The sequence below is a fragment of the Microtus oregoni genome, unplaced genomic scaffold (assembly GCF_018167655.1).
Source record: "Microtus oregoni isolate MIOR12 unplaced genomic scaffold, Mior012 000083F_ref0000379, whole genome shotgun sequence".
NCBI classification, from domain to species: Eukaryota; Metazoa; Chordata; class Mammalia; order Rodentia; family Cricetidae; genus Microtus; species Microtus oregoni.
In genome coordinates, this window is record NW_024544543.1 from 5032487 (window position 1) to 5047258 (window position 14772).

The window sequence follows — 14772 nt, forward strand, 5'->3', positions numbered from 1 at the left end:
GATAAGGACTAATCCTCTTCTTCATACCTTACCTTTAATAAAAACTGTGAATCGAATCACAATAGATTTATATTGATCTTGCAAGGCAATGTAGGTCAGAGACCAGCTTACAGCATGTGGACATTAAGGTGCCGGTTTACGGGCTACTACTGGCTCTTTAATGTCACCAAGGAAATGACAGTATGACTGAAGTGAGTAGCTAAAGATAGGTCTCAGGGTATTCATGCAGTGTGCATTTCCTGAGCCAGCCCTCTGGTGTCTACTCTGTCAATCTAGTATAACTAAAACTAATAAATGTCTTGTTACAGGCAAATTTTTAAGCTTACTCTTTGCTCCCTCAACTCTTGATCTCCAACATCTATAATGTTGGGTTAGGCATCTTCCTAGAAGCCTAAGATTTCCCAGAGCATCAGATTCAGATGGTCAAGTCAGACCTCTTTTCCCTCATCTATCCTGGTGGCACCTCTTTTTTCCTCTTTTGTTCTTTCCTTTAAGACTCTAACAAAGGTATCCCAGCACATTAATTTAGCCTAACTAGCAACTGCTTACTGTGTAATTGATCAAGTGCTCAGCACTCACAAATTTTGTAGCCTTGAGCCTATTGTCTAATTTCTTAAACTCCAGTTTCCTCATTTGTAAAACTGGGCCAGTTGCTGTCTCAGAGGCTGGATAAGATGTACTCGAGGCACCTATACCACTAACTCATTAAGTATTAGATGCCACATAATTACCCCAGGGCCAAGCAAAATACCTGCCACATGATGGGGGTTAAATGCATGATGGTTGAATAGGCTAGATAAAGAAAGACAAATTAGCCCAGATTGCTATCACTACCTAAAGTGCCAGAACAAGCCACCAATCAAGTAGCAATTATTTTATGCATAAAATATCCCGTAAGCGACAATACAGTTTCTAGAACAGTATGGCAGTTTAGACTAGTTGAGAGTCCACCTCAACATGCAGAGACTACACAATGGAAATTCTGAATGCTTTCAGGAAGCCTTCAGATGTAGTCACTGACACTACCTACGGAGACACAGGCCCAGTCTCCTGAGTTAGTTGACATAATTCACTCTCCAAGATACAATTTCAAATTATAGACTAAATGACTCATCACTGACAATAATGAAGAGCTATAAAACAAAACCCCAAGAGTATGGTTAAGAAACCCCAATTACCTTAATGTACTTAAAAAAGGAAAACTTGAAATATTTCTGATATAAATTTGAAAAGTTGCTGAGTCAGTGAGAGCAGCACAATAAATGTGGAGAAAGTAATGAGAGAAAGAGAGAGAGAGAGAGAGAGAGAGAGAGAGATCTTAATAGACACAACGGTCTTGGGGATAGTGGTCTTAATAATTTAGCATTGAAAAATAACTACTTTTTTTAGAAGAATGTAACTGTAGGAACATCAATCCCTTTCGACCTTGGTTTTCCTATCATTAAGGTGAAAGTTATCTGTCAAAGCTTTGTGATGCAAATCTATTGTATGAAATGCTGAGGCAGGTGAACCTCGGAATTCAAGGCCTGCATGGGCTACAGATCATAATCCAGGTCTGCCTGGGATTTCTGTGAGACCTTCTCTCAAAATACAAGGGAAAAGAAAAAAGAGTTGGGGGTCTAACTCCATGAAAGGCTTCTTCCTAGGATACACAAGACCAGTCTGAGATCATGCCTCACTATCAGAAATTCATTAATTATAAAAAGGAAGTTGGGATTGTGGTTGTCCTGTTAGCACTTGTTTTGCAAACATCAAAAACTGAGTTCAGAATCCCAGTACTCGTGTACAAAGTCATGGCTATAAGACCCTGTAATTTCAGAATTGAGGAGGTAGAAACAGAAGAATGCCTGGAGCTTTCTAGCTATCTAGTCTAGCTGAGTAAGTGAGCCCAAAATTCATTCAGAAAGCCTGTCTCACACAACAAGATGGAGATCGGATTGAGGAACATATCCAATGATGATTCCATGTGTATGTGTGGACCTTGCAAACATACCGATACTACATGAACATATACAGACATGTATACCACACACAAAAATAAATAAATGTTAAATATTATATTTACTGAACATCCTTCACCTAAAAGTCTGAAGTCCAAACATCAGAAACTTTCTGAACATCAACATGATGCCACACATGATAGTTCTACCCTTGACTTCAGTGAACAGTCACAATTAGAATGAAAACACACTATAAATATAAGGCATCCCCTGAAGCCTATGTATAGAGGTGGGTTCTGTACTCAAGCATAGATACCATGCCCAAGTGTATGCACAAATACTCCAAAATTAAAGAGAAAACTGAAAGCTCAAACACCTCTACTCCTAAGCTCCATATCTCTGAAAGTTTCTCGTGAGAATTCAAATAACCGGCACAGAGTAACTGCTTGTTGCAACTGTCGTGAAGATGGCTATGGACACAGCAGAAGCTACAGTTGCAGCAGCAGGAAGAAATGGCCCCTTAGAGAGTCATATTTAACCTCATGCTAAATAAGAATTAGCAATTTTGTGCTATTAGGAAAACCCCACACTACTTGGCAATGTATCGTTTTAAACATGTGGTAGCAGGGAGGGAAGCAAATGTTCATTTTTAAAAGTCTTGCTGGTGATCAGGCACATGAAAATTGAATAAAAAGATTATGTTACGTAGCTATCGGAATGGTGGAAATGAAGAAGACAACAAAAGCAATGCTAATGTGGTTATTAGAAACAAGGGCCCTGTGAAGATCTTTGGGGAACAGTTTTCAATATCTAGTGAAAGAAGACGGATGCCACAGTTGCTTCCCAGATACATGTCGTCAGCAGAAACACCGCTACCTGTAAACATGAGGACACACATACAATATTGCTTATAAAAGGAAAAATCTTAAATACCTTTCTAAATAATAAATACATGAAAGAGTGTGTTCACATGGATTATAATAGAACAGCCAAATGAACAACACAAAACTACATGAATCTAATTGAGTAAATTTTAAAGCAATAATGTTGAAATGAGAAAGTGTAGTGCTTTGTTGTAGTGGTCCTGAGAAAACTCAAAAACACAGAATAATACATATTAAAATTGAGATGATAGTTTGCTCAGGAACAGCATCAGGCAGAAGTACACATATCCTGATATCTGATCCCCTTCAAACAAAGTTGAGGCAATTATGGCAGAGAGACACACAGGCAGGGTCTCTTAAAGCCACAGCTTTGGACACAGGAAACCCCAAGAAAAACATCTGGTAGATAAGACTCTGGAGTTTAGAGTCACCATCTGCTAAAAGGTTTGCCTGAGACGCCAAACCACCAAGCTCCCTTCAACACAGTGATTCTGAAACACTATTTGGCAAATCTATAACGCTGGCACATGCCAAGTAACTAGTCTCTCTGATATAGGAAGAAATCATCTCAAGGAAGGAATGTTACAAAGTGAACAGCTCCAAGACAGTGTGGTACATCAGTGTGGTACTGGCTTTAGAGTGACCATGCACGTCGAAGTAATAGGTCTGGGATTCTAGAAATCCACGTTGGTTCTTATGGTTACCTGATTTCCAACCAAGGTGCCGGCACATTCTGAGAAGAGTAATATTTTCAACGAATGATACTGGGACACTTTGATATTATCAGGCAAAGGAGCTATGTTGAATTGATATCTCACCCAAAGGAAAGTGTAACTCAAAATAGACCGCAGACCAGAGTCGGAGCTAGAAACAAATCTCCTAGAGAATGAATTTATTCTGGAAGTAAAATTTTTGTGGCCTTGAACCAGGCAACATTTTTTAGACACACCACTAGTATCAGAGAAAAGGGAGAAATAAAATAAATTTCATCAAAATTTAAAACCTGTGTTCTAACAGACACCATCAAGAAAGGGAAATGGCAACACTTGGAATCAGAGAAAACATTTGCAAATCATGTCTTTTGATTCAAGAATACATCAATGATGGTTAAACTCTGCATGTAAGAACCATTTTGAAAATCAGGGAAGTGAGTAGACATTTCTTTATATAAAAATATAGTGTGATTCATATACAAGTAACAAAGGAACATATAAAAGAACACTCAATTTTATTAGTCTCCAAGGAAATAAAAAACTAATGTCCCAGCTACTACTATGTCTACAAAGAAAACACCAAATTGTGTCAGATGGGGCAGTCTGGAACCTCATATGGGGTCCAGGAACACATAGCAGCAGTACAGCTTTTTTTTTTTTTTTGAAATATCAGTAAGTGGTTCTCAAAAAGTGAAGCATCCTTCACCATGTGTTTTAGTCTCCTTTGTACTGCTGTGAGAAACACTCTGATGACAACAAAAAGTCACCTAAGAAAGGGAAGCTTAAGAAGTCGGAGGTGGAGGCAGGTGGATGTCTGTGAGTTCAAGGCCAACCTAGTCTACAAGAGCTAGTTCCAGGACAGGCTCTAAAGCTACAGCGAAACGCTGTATCAAAAAACAAAAAAGACAAAGGAAAAAAGAAAAGGGAATTAGCTGGGCACATGCCCCTAGTCCCAGGACTCAGGTGGATCTTTGTGAATTCAAGGCCACAGAGTGAGTACCAAGACAGGCTCTAAAGCTATATAGTTAAACCCTGTCTCAAAAAAAGAGAAAGAAAGAAAGAAAGAAAGAAAGAAAGAAAGAAAGAAAGAAAGAAAGAAAGAAAGGGAGAAGAGGGAGGGGGGTATTTGGATTACAGTTCCAGTCTATTACTGAGGGGAAATCAAGGCAGGAACTCAAGAAGCTAGTCACATCACATCCACAGTCAGGAGCAGAGAGACAAAAATACAGGGATCCTTGCTTGCCTGTTTGCCAGCTCTCTTAGTGCTCAGTGAGCTTTCCTTGCTCTAACACAATCAAAATCTCAAATAATAAAGTGGTGTCCTGCTCTGGGTTTTCCTGCATCAATCAACAATCAAGATAATAATCCCTTACAGACACATTTGCAGGACAGTCAGCTAAACAATTCCTCTACTGAGATTCTCTTCTCAGATTGTGGCAAATTGCGAATTAAAATTAATTGTCACCTGAGGGCTGTGTAAAGGCCTGTAGTGAACTTTGGTATCTGAGGGCTGCACTGCCAAGGGGGCCGTGACGATCTGAGTGACCCACACTACCACCTGGGGCCATGATGGCAGACCTGCGGATTTCTGCTGAGGACTATATCTGAATCCGGCGTCCTAGCACCCCCAACATTCACCTCATTTATGAATTGTTGGAGCCCAGACAGGACAACAGGATATCAAGAGGAGCCCCAGTGAGAGCCCGTTATTGGTGACGTAACAGAGACAGAGGTCTCGAGCCAGACCAGTGGCTCATGGCAATGCACACTTGCAAGTTAAAGATGCATGGACTAAAGGGTAAACTGTGTGACTCGATGGGCCACGCTGCAGCTTCTATGACAAAATTCTCCTTTTTTTTTTTATTAGTTTGGTTTATCTTGGTTTGATTTGGATTGGTTTTGGTTTTCCTTTTAAGTTTTGTTTCGGGAGATGGTCACAAAAAGGCAGAGGGCAAATATGAGGGGATCAGGAGATGAGTGGGAACAGAATGTATGATGTGTAATCCACAAAGAATCTACAAAAGTTAAAAGGAATTTAAGAAAAAAACTAATCATCACATGGCATGTAAATGGTATAGTCATTTGGGAAAACAGGTACACAGTTCCCCAAAAGTTAAGTATACATTTACCGTATTGCTCAGCAATTCCAGTCCTGGGAATATTCCCCAAAGAACTAGAACCACACATGCGCACCAAGTCTTGCATGCCATTGATCGTAGCAGCCTGCTTACAATAGCCAGAGATCAGGCAACTCAAATGCCAACTGTGTTGAGTGAATAAACAAATGTAATAGGTTCAAGCCAGTATATCATTTCATCACCAAAAGCAGTTGAATACTGATACATATGGCTTTAATCAAACTGAACATATGGTATTTATCATAAGAAGTTTGACACAAAGAATTGTTTTGAATTCGAATTCCCTTCCCACCTGAGTTGGTTAGTTCTGTCAACCTAACCCTAACTAGAACTCTCTAGGAAGAAACCACAACTAATGAACTCCTCCATCAGACTGTGCTGTCCACAAGTCTATAGGGGCATTTTCTTGATTGGTGATTGATGTGGGAGGGGCCGTCCCAGGGCAAGTGGTCCTGGGTGCTATAAGACACTATGGTGGAGGTGGGTCTTGTATCTTATCTGTTGCTTTCATTGGTTAACTAATAAAGAAAACTGCGTGGCCTGATAGGAGAGAAAATTAGGTAGGCAGAGTAAACAGAACAGAATGCTGGGAAGAAGAAGCCGAGTCAGGCATTTGCCATGATTCTCCCGCCAGACACAGACGCAGGTTAAGATCCTACTTGGTAAGCCACCTCGTGGGCTACACAGATTATTAGAAATGGGTTAGATCAATATGTAAGAACTAGCCAAAAAGAGGCTGGAACTAATGGGCCAGGCAGTGTTTAAAAGAATACAGTTTCCGTGTAATTATTTCTGGTAAAGCTAGCTGGGTGGCGGGACGCAGCCCACCGCTCATATCACAACAAAACTAGGCTGAGCAAGACATGGTTAGCAAGTCAGTAAGTGGCACCCCTCCATCGCCTCTGCTCCTAGTTTCCTATCCTGAGTTCTCTTGATGATAGACTGTAATCTGCAACCCAACCCTTTGCTCTCTAATTTCAGTCATAGTGTTGTTTATCACAGCAATAGGAATCAAGATAGAACACCATCCAAATTTATCACTTGAAATCCTACCCCACAGCGTGATGGGTTTCAGTGGTCAGGTCCCTAGAAGGTGACTGGTTCATGCTCATGAGTGAGATTAGTGCTCAAAAAAGAGGACCTCAAGACTTCTGTCCTTTTCACCCTGTATAGCCACGGCATCAAACCTTGCCATTTGGTTACTTTTGTTGTTGTTGTTTTGATTTGTTTTTTGGCTTTTGTTTTGTTTTGTTTTGCTTTCGAGACAGGGTTTCTCTGTAGGTTTGGAGTCTGTCCTGGAACTAGCTCTTGTAGACCAGGCTAGCCTCGAACTCACAGAGATCCACCTGCCTCTGCCTCCCGAGTGTTGGAATTAAAGACTTGTGCCACTACCACCCAGCAAATCTTGCCATTTGATAGAGAGGAGGCTCAGGGACCAAATCAGCTAGTGCCCATACCTTGATCTTGGGCTTCTCAGCCTCTAGAGTGATAAGACGGTCGATGAGACGGTGACTTCTTTTGTTTATAAGGTACATACACTGTTTATATTCTGTAGCGCCCATATGAACTAAGTTAGTCCATATCACCTGATTCAAAAAGTATTAAAAATCCACAATAGACAAATCTATTTTTAAGTAGATTTATGATTTTCAGAGAACGAGGGAAGGAACAGATGAGTAACTGGTACTGGGTACAGGTTTCTTCTTGAAGTCATCAAAATGCAATAAAATTAAATGCTACGACTCACAATAGCCATGGCCTTCATACCTCCATACTGACATTTAAAGATGTAAGGAAGAAATTTTGGGTGGCCATGTTTAGATTTTACAAAGAATAACTTAAATGCTATCTATCATTGCTAGGACCAGTAGACTTTTCTTGGAAAACTTCAAGGAAAACACAGGCTGTTGTTTCAGGAAGTCTTCAGAGGAGGATATGTTGCAGGCAGCCTTGATGGCTTTCGACATTTTTCATCAGAAAGCTTCCAATCCAGTGATGTAGTTTTATGACATTTCTCCCCGTTTTATTTAATAATGAACCCAAGAGTTCTATTACCAAATATTGATTTTTTTCTTCCATTCCCCTCCTAGGTTTTATGTCTAAATACAAAATATATACTCTTTCTCATGTGATTTGAGGAAAATCCTTCATGTAAATCAAAATGTGGTGATGTTATGGCCTGTCATTATAATGGAAGGAGTGAGGTGCTAAGAACAACTGGGAACTATTTATAGCTAAGCCTACCTGCCTTTTTCTCAGTCTTACTTGTTAGAAACAACTTCAAAATGCACTCTTCCATGACTTTTGAGGCAAAAAAAAAATGTGTGTATAATCACCTTCCCTTCTGAACTGGGGTCATCTTGAGGAAGAGCCACTAGCTGCCTTGGGCTGCTAAGCCCTGTCCAAGGCTGGCCTGGGTTTGCGTGGTATCTGCTCACAAGCTTGGCCATCCTAGGTGATAGCCTTGCAGGTGTTCCACGAGAGCCTTTCCATTCTCTTTAGGCCTTCCTCGTGCATAACTGAAAACAGTATTTTATGTCAGTTTCCTCTAAAGGAGAAAAGAAAGGGTTTTTTTTTGAGAAATAAGATGAAAATAAAAAGCCAGCGCTCTGTGTTGCCATAACTCCCTCATACCTAGGAGATGAAAGGTTCTTGAGTCCAGTTAGTCTTCCTCTTCTAATGGCTCCCGGTTGAAGAATGGAGAAAATTCCATCATTTCTGTCCAAAGGAGTGACAGAAGAGTAGAACTATGTACTGGTATGGACCACATGGTGACCAAGGGTGTGTGACAAAGTTCAAGCATTTCAACACTGCAGACCACACTTCTCCAGCACCCTTTATTTTCATTTTTAATGATTCTCAATATCAATGCCTTTCCCTTTGGGAAACTTTTTGTGGGCTTTGGTAAAGGATAAAAAATGTGTACAATGTTAGCCTCTCTAAACAAAATAATTCTTTGGGAAAAAAATCCCCACCACCGTGGAACCAGGAATTCCATTGTGCCCGCCTAATTATACCAAGGTCAGGAAAGTTAGAGATTCACTAGACACACCTGATCCCCAGGATGAAATGCCTACAGTCAAGATCCAGAGCCTGAGGCCATGAAAGGCAAGAGTTCAGTAAATAAATACAGAGAAATCAGAATGGTACAGTACAATGGAAAAAGAGTAAGGTATCACAACCTTCCCTTTTAGAATTATGAGGGGAACAGGTCCATAGAGTAAGACTAAGAAACTGTAGTATTCCCAAGGTCAGGCATTTGGATAAAGGTCTTCATTTCTCTGGGGAGCTTGAGGAAAGTTCCTGCTTGAAAAAGCACCCAGTCTTTTTATCTCTAGTAAGAGAAACTGGTGCCTATTGTCAAGGTCAGTGCTAGCTACCTCAACTCCTGGTCTCAAGTCAAACCCCAGATCACAAGTCCCTTGTCTCCTATTTAATCCTACCGTATAAAAGGTGTGATCTTTTCTCAATTAAAGGCGCCTGGCAGCCATCCTGATTTACCCTTGGATAGTGTGGCTCCTTCCCCCTCCCCACTGACTCCATGCATCCTCTTTCGACCTCAACTCCTTGTTGCTGAAGCAGGTCCCCAGCAGGGTACCAATATTTAATATAGACATGTAGTTCTTCATAATATAGATATGTAGCTCTCACAGCAGCCCTCTGACACGAGCCAAGCACCTTCTCCCATCTACTCCCATCTCTCCCATGTGTTGACAAGGGTAGTAAAGGAGATGTTAACAGGTGTTGAGGTGCCCAGGAGCTTGAAAGAGAGTCCTTATCTCACTCAGTCTCAGCAGTAGGAGATAAAAGAGTGGGTTACTAGTTTCTCAAGATTTCTTAGAAACACAATTTAAATAACGTATCACCTTCTTCTGAATGTATCATTTGACAAACAGGATGATTCTTCTGTTCGTGTCATACTTTCCGTCTTTGAACTGAGGGTGTTGGGAAGGGCTTGACTTCTATCTTCTCTTCTAAATAAAGGAAATATTAACCCACTGAGACAAACTTCCCCCAGTCTGGCTTTAATTCATTGTTTTTCTTTGTTTATCTTCCCAACATTTCAATGTTGAAGCATATCAAATAGTACTTTAATATTGTCTGCATCAGCGATCCACAGCCAAGAACGAGTCCAAGTTCCAGGAATCCAATTGGACAAGGGGAGGAAGGAATATATGAACAAGGGAGGCCAAGATCATGGTGGAGAAATCTACAAGACAGCTGAACCAAACTTGTGGAATCTCATGAACTCTAGACCAACAGCTGTGGAGCCTCCATCAGACTGAACTTGGCCCTCTGTATGTGGAAGACAGTGATAAAACTTGGACTACTGGACAATAAGGACTACTGAGAACTCAAGAACAATGGCAATGGGTTTTTGATCCTACTGCACATACTGGCTTTGTGGGAGCCTAGGCAGTTTGGATGCTCACCTTACTAGACCTGGATGGAGGTGGGTGGTCCTTGGACTTCCCACAGGGCAGGGAACCCTGATTGTTCTTTGGGCAGACGAGGGAGGGGGACTTGATCGGGGGAGGGGGAGGGAAATGGGAGGTGGTGGCAGGGAGGAGGCAGAAATCTTTAATAAATAAAAAAAAACTTGGACTACCTGAGTGGCCCCTGGCCAATAGGATCAGGATCTATCCCTGGTGCATGAGCTAGCTTATTGGAGCCCATTCCCTATGGTGGAATGCCATGCTTAACCTTAACAAAGTGAGGAGGGGCTTGGGCTTGCCCCAACTTAACGGACCAGACATTTTTTGCCTCCACATGGGAGCCCTTACCCATTGGGAGGAGCAGATGGGGGTTAGATTAGGGAGGAAAGTTGGGGTTGGGGGAATAGAGGTTGCAGAAGAGAACTATGAATGGAATGTAAAATGTTAAATAAATTTAAAAAAGAAAAATAAGTAGTCAAAAGCAAGTATCAATTGTTTACTTTTCATTTTAATTCAATAAAAATATCTAATATAAAAAACAAGCAAACCAAAAGAGACTACACATCCAGACACAATACTGGTCTATAGAATCATTCAGACACAATATAGACAAAATGTGTGTATTGGTAGGGAAACCAATAAAAAATGATTATATTGAAATTAAAATGTATGAACCTTGAAATACATAAAATTGGTCAGCTAGTGGTTTTGTTTGTTTGGTTTTGATTTTGGTTTTCCCAAGAACAAGAGAAAAGCAAAATAAAACAAATGAACAACAATTTATTCCACACAGTGGCATAATGACCTTTCTGGAAGATAAAGAAGAAATCTGGGGCCATTCTCAAAGCACAAAGATAGATCTGGTGACTCCCATAGAAAATATCTCTTCTGGCTTCATAAACTATCATTTTATACAATTCATTGAGTAAGATTTTTATGCATCTAACAGTTTTTCCCTGATATATATAATTAAAAGAGAATTTTAAAATTTCAAAAGAAGTATTTTCTGCATCTACATGGCAAGAATTAATCGGATGGTAGAGTGCTGTTTGGCTCATATTTGGGGTTATTCAGAACTGCCATTGGTCCTTAGAGCTAATCCCAGAGTGATTATGGGGATCCCTGAAGACCCCAGTGAAACAAGAAATAGATTCCTTAGATGACTGATGTGTGTTGCTATGACACAGCCTGTTAATCTTGACTTATGTGAGCCCAAATTATGTCACTTTATGAAAAGGGTGTTCCATTTGAAGAGTGTCAAGAATGGTTATTGTTTAGGAGGAAAACAGGGGAAACAATCAAGCTGGAATATGAAAATTGAGCAAAAGGAGAAACGTATATCCTTATGAGTGAAATAAGAGAATAAAGAATGTGCTAAAGGAGAGAAGAAAAACGTGTTTAGCCACGCAGCTCAAAGGTTCAGACCACAGCCACTGGAACATGATGCCTTGTGCAAGATTCATTAATGACAAGAATGAGGTAACTGCTTGTGCAAATTCAAGACAACAAGGGGAGATGTTTAAAACAAAATGGAAGAAGTGGAGGTGTTTTAATACTCAAGATTGCTGAGGCTCAGAAAACACTGTGATCCAGAACAGGGGAAGTAAGTGGAGGTACAGCAAACGCTTGTTTATATATTTATCTTGACTTCTTTTGACACATGTGTTTCATCCCACAGAAAGGCATTTTCATCTATTTACTTTTTTTTTTTTCAGTTCCAGCCACAGATTGGTCAATTTAAATTCCAGCCCTTCATCCCAAAGAGATAGCTTCTGTTCTGGTCAGGTTTCTCCAACACAATTAACCACAGTCCAGGAAGGTGGCTCACAGGGTACACACACATCTAAAAGGAGAGCACTCGGGAAAGCACGGGTCTCCTAGAATGTAGATTGCCTGGTAGGTATGACGGGCTCCCAGCAGTTGTGCATTCGTAGATTGTAGATGAAGTAGACTATGATGCATTATACAAAAAGGTAAATACAATGACACACACCTCTGTAGTGAAATTTATCTTGACAATATTGAGCACAACAGGTCAAGGTCAACATAAGACAGAGACAGATGACCTCAACATATAGCAACATATAGCCGGCAGTGAATGAGTATCCTAGTGAAAATATCATGAAAAACTAAAGGAAACAAGAAGCAGGAAGGAAAATTCAGTTGCATCAATGGACAGTAATGGTTTCTTCCTTTTGTTGTTGCTGTTATTTTTACTATTTTCAGACTAAAAATGGTGGGGGGTGCTTATTTTTTAACCAATACTATCCTAGAGCTCAGATTTCTCCTGCTTCAGCTTTCCAAGCGCTAGGGCTACAACACACACAACCCTAATAGACTGCTCAGCTCTGTAAAATGGGCATTCAACCAACCTTCCATTTGGTTACAGTCAGGTGGAATGTGCAAATAGGCTATTTTAATGGTGCTGATGAATTCAGTTTCTCATATGCTAAGAATAAATACAGGTCAGCTTCATAAAAATCATGAATAAATTATTAAGACATATTAGGTAATGAATGGAAAGTTTCCTTATCTTTAAAATTTTACAGATTTTGCTGTTTTAACTTTCAAGTTATGAATAATGTATTCTCTCACTCTTTAAAGTTGGAATTTCCATTTGTTTGGTTGGAAGCATCACCTCAGTCCCTAACATTCTTATACCCAAAGAGTCTGAAATGTTTGGGTTAAGGATTTACCCCAGCCCCTGGCATCCATATACCCAAAGAATCTGGAATGTTTGGATGGAAAGTTCCATCTTAGGCCCCTCCCTTGGGAGTTGCCTCAGTCCAGACTCCACCTTCAAGAAAGTCCAGCAAATGATGACCCCTCTTTAGAGATGCTCAAGACCACTCCCACAGGCTATTCAAACTGCTCCCCAAGAGACCACACACATGGTTTTCCCGTCTCCCTTCTCCATCTCCATCCCTGGGGAGCAGGAAGGCCACCCGGGAGCACTGGCATCCATTAAACCTGGACTTTTCCAAATTCGGTTTGATTTGATCTGATTATTAAGTCAGCGCAGAGGTTTATTGGGATGTACAAACTCTTCACCATTCACCTTGAATTTCATGCTGCAGAGACTGAGAGTTTAACGAGGTCTCTAGCCTGGGGAGTGAGACGACTCTTCGGCTCTCTCTGAGTTCTTCTGCGAAGAGCCGGGCCAACTAACTCACACTGATGCTGGCTTATAAAATTTATTTCATAAACAGGGTTTCAGGTAACACAGGAAAGCATACCTTAGTGTGCTCTGCAACCCAGAAGCTAGTAACTCTTTTAGCTCTGGTTCCTATAGTCATGAGAGGAGGCAATGCTGCAGATCTCCTTATTTGGGATAGGTTCAGATTTTTAATCTACATTACTTACATCTATCACCAACTTTAAGGACATGCCTGTCCCTATTTCTCTGAACAACTCTTTACTCTCTACTCTTTAGGAAATTCTAAAGCTTTAGAAATTATTCCAGATCTCTGATACTCAAATCTTTGCAGTACATTTCTCTTCGGTCAAGTAAGGCATACTCTGTTGACCTGCCCTCAGATACAGATTCTTTTTGCTGCTTCTGAATCCATGTATTAAGCTTTCATGCCTGTTAATCATGTCTTTTATTTCTAATATTTTGTTCCATTGATTTCTTTTCGATGTTTTCTTCTTTGCTGGGGTTTTACATGTTTTTATTTATTTCAAGAGAACTCATGATCGAAACATTCAATGGCAGCTGCTTTAAACTCTTTGTCAGGCTTTTAAACATACTATTTGTGGCAATGTTCTTATCTGTTTTCTTTCCTCATTTAGGTTGTAGTTTTCCTAGTTCTTGATGTGAAAAGTTATGCTTAATGTGTCCTTGGTTCTGAAGACAGAAGGGTGCAATATCCTTGACCCTCAGTCTTTTCTAACAAGGAGTCCAGGTTTATGTGCAATAGAGAAACGGGGGTTGTGTATGTATGTCCCACCTGATGGGCTCCTTCCCTTATCTTCCTACTTCTTTTTTTTTCTTTTAAGCTTTTACTTTATTTGTTCTCTAGGAAATTGTCTGCATGATATGGCACATAAAGTCACCGTAGATCTACTCCTTTAGCTTTTTGCCAACACCAACGTTGGCTGGCCTTTGAGGGCCCCCTGACATTCTTCATTCTGTTCTTGTGTTCCTTTCACTGTTTTCAAGGAGTCTTTTTCTACTCATAAAGGCCACGTTTTGCCAGTCTATGTTTGAGCTCATTCTGCATAATCTAGAGACTCATAGGTCATGCCAAAGCCAGTTGTTTTGACACCACCAACGTGGGTTCTGAATCCAAATACGAAGATGATAGCTGCTGGGGTTTTGTATATTTTGGCTAGCTTTTCCCGAATGTCTATCTTTGGTGCTGTTGCCTTCCCAGGGTGACAGACATCAGGGACCATCTATTTCCTTTGAAGAAGAGGATTAGTCATGAACTTCCTGGTCATGAACTACTGTGTCATTCTTGATGGCTACTGTGCAAATGAGGAAAAGAGCCTATCGTCCCACTTCTTTTCTTTGGTTAGAGCTCTTGTCCTTTGTCTTTATTTCAAAAGATTGTTTCCAAACACATTCACATTAGTATTTTTGTCTGTTTGGTAAAGGTGGAAAAATAGGCAGCTTTCACATCCTGGACTTTTCAGCACACTGTGAAAACATGTAAGTA

At 40.4% G+C, this 14772-nt stretch overlaps 1 pseudogene; it reads right to left on the reverse strand.

Moving 5' to 3' along the window:
• Positions 1-14174: 14174 nt before the first annotated feature.
• LOC121441913 lies at positions 14175-14545 on the reverse strand (annotated as a pseudogene).
• Positions 14546-14772: the final 227 nt, after the last annotated feature.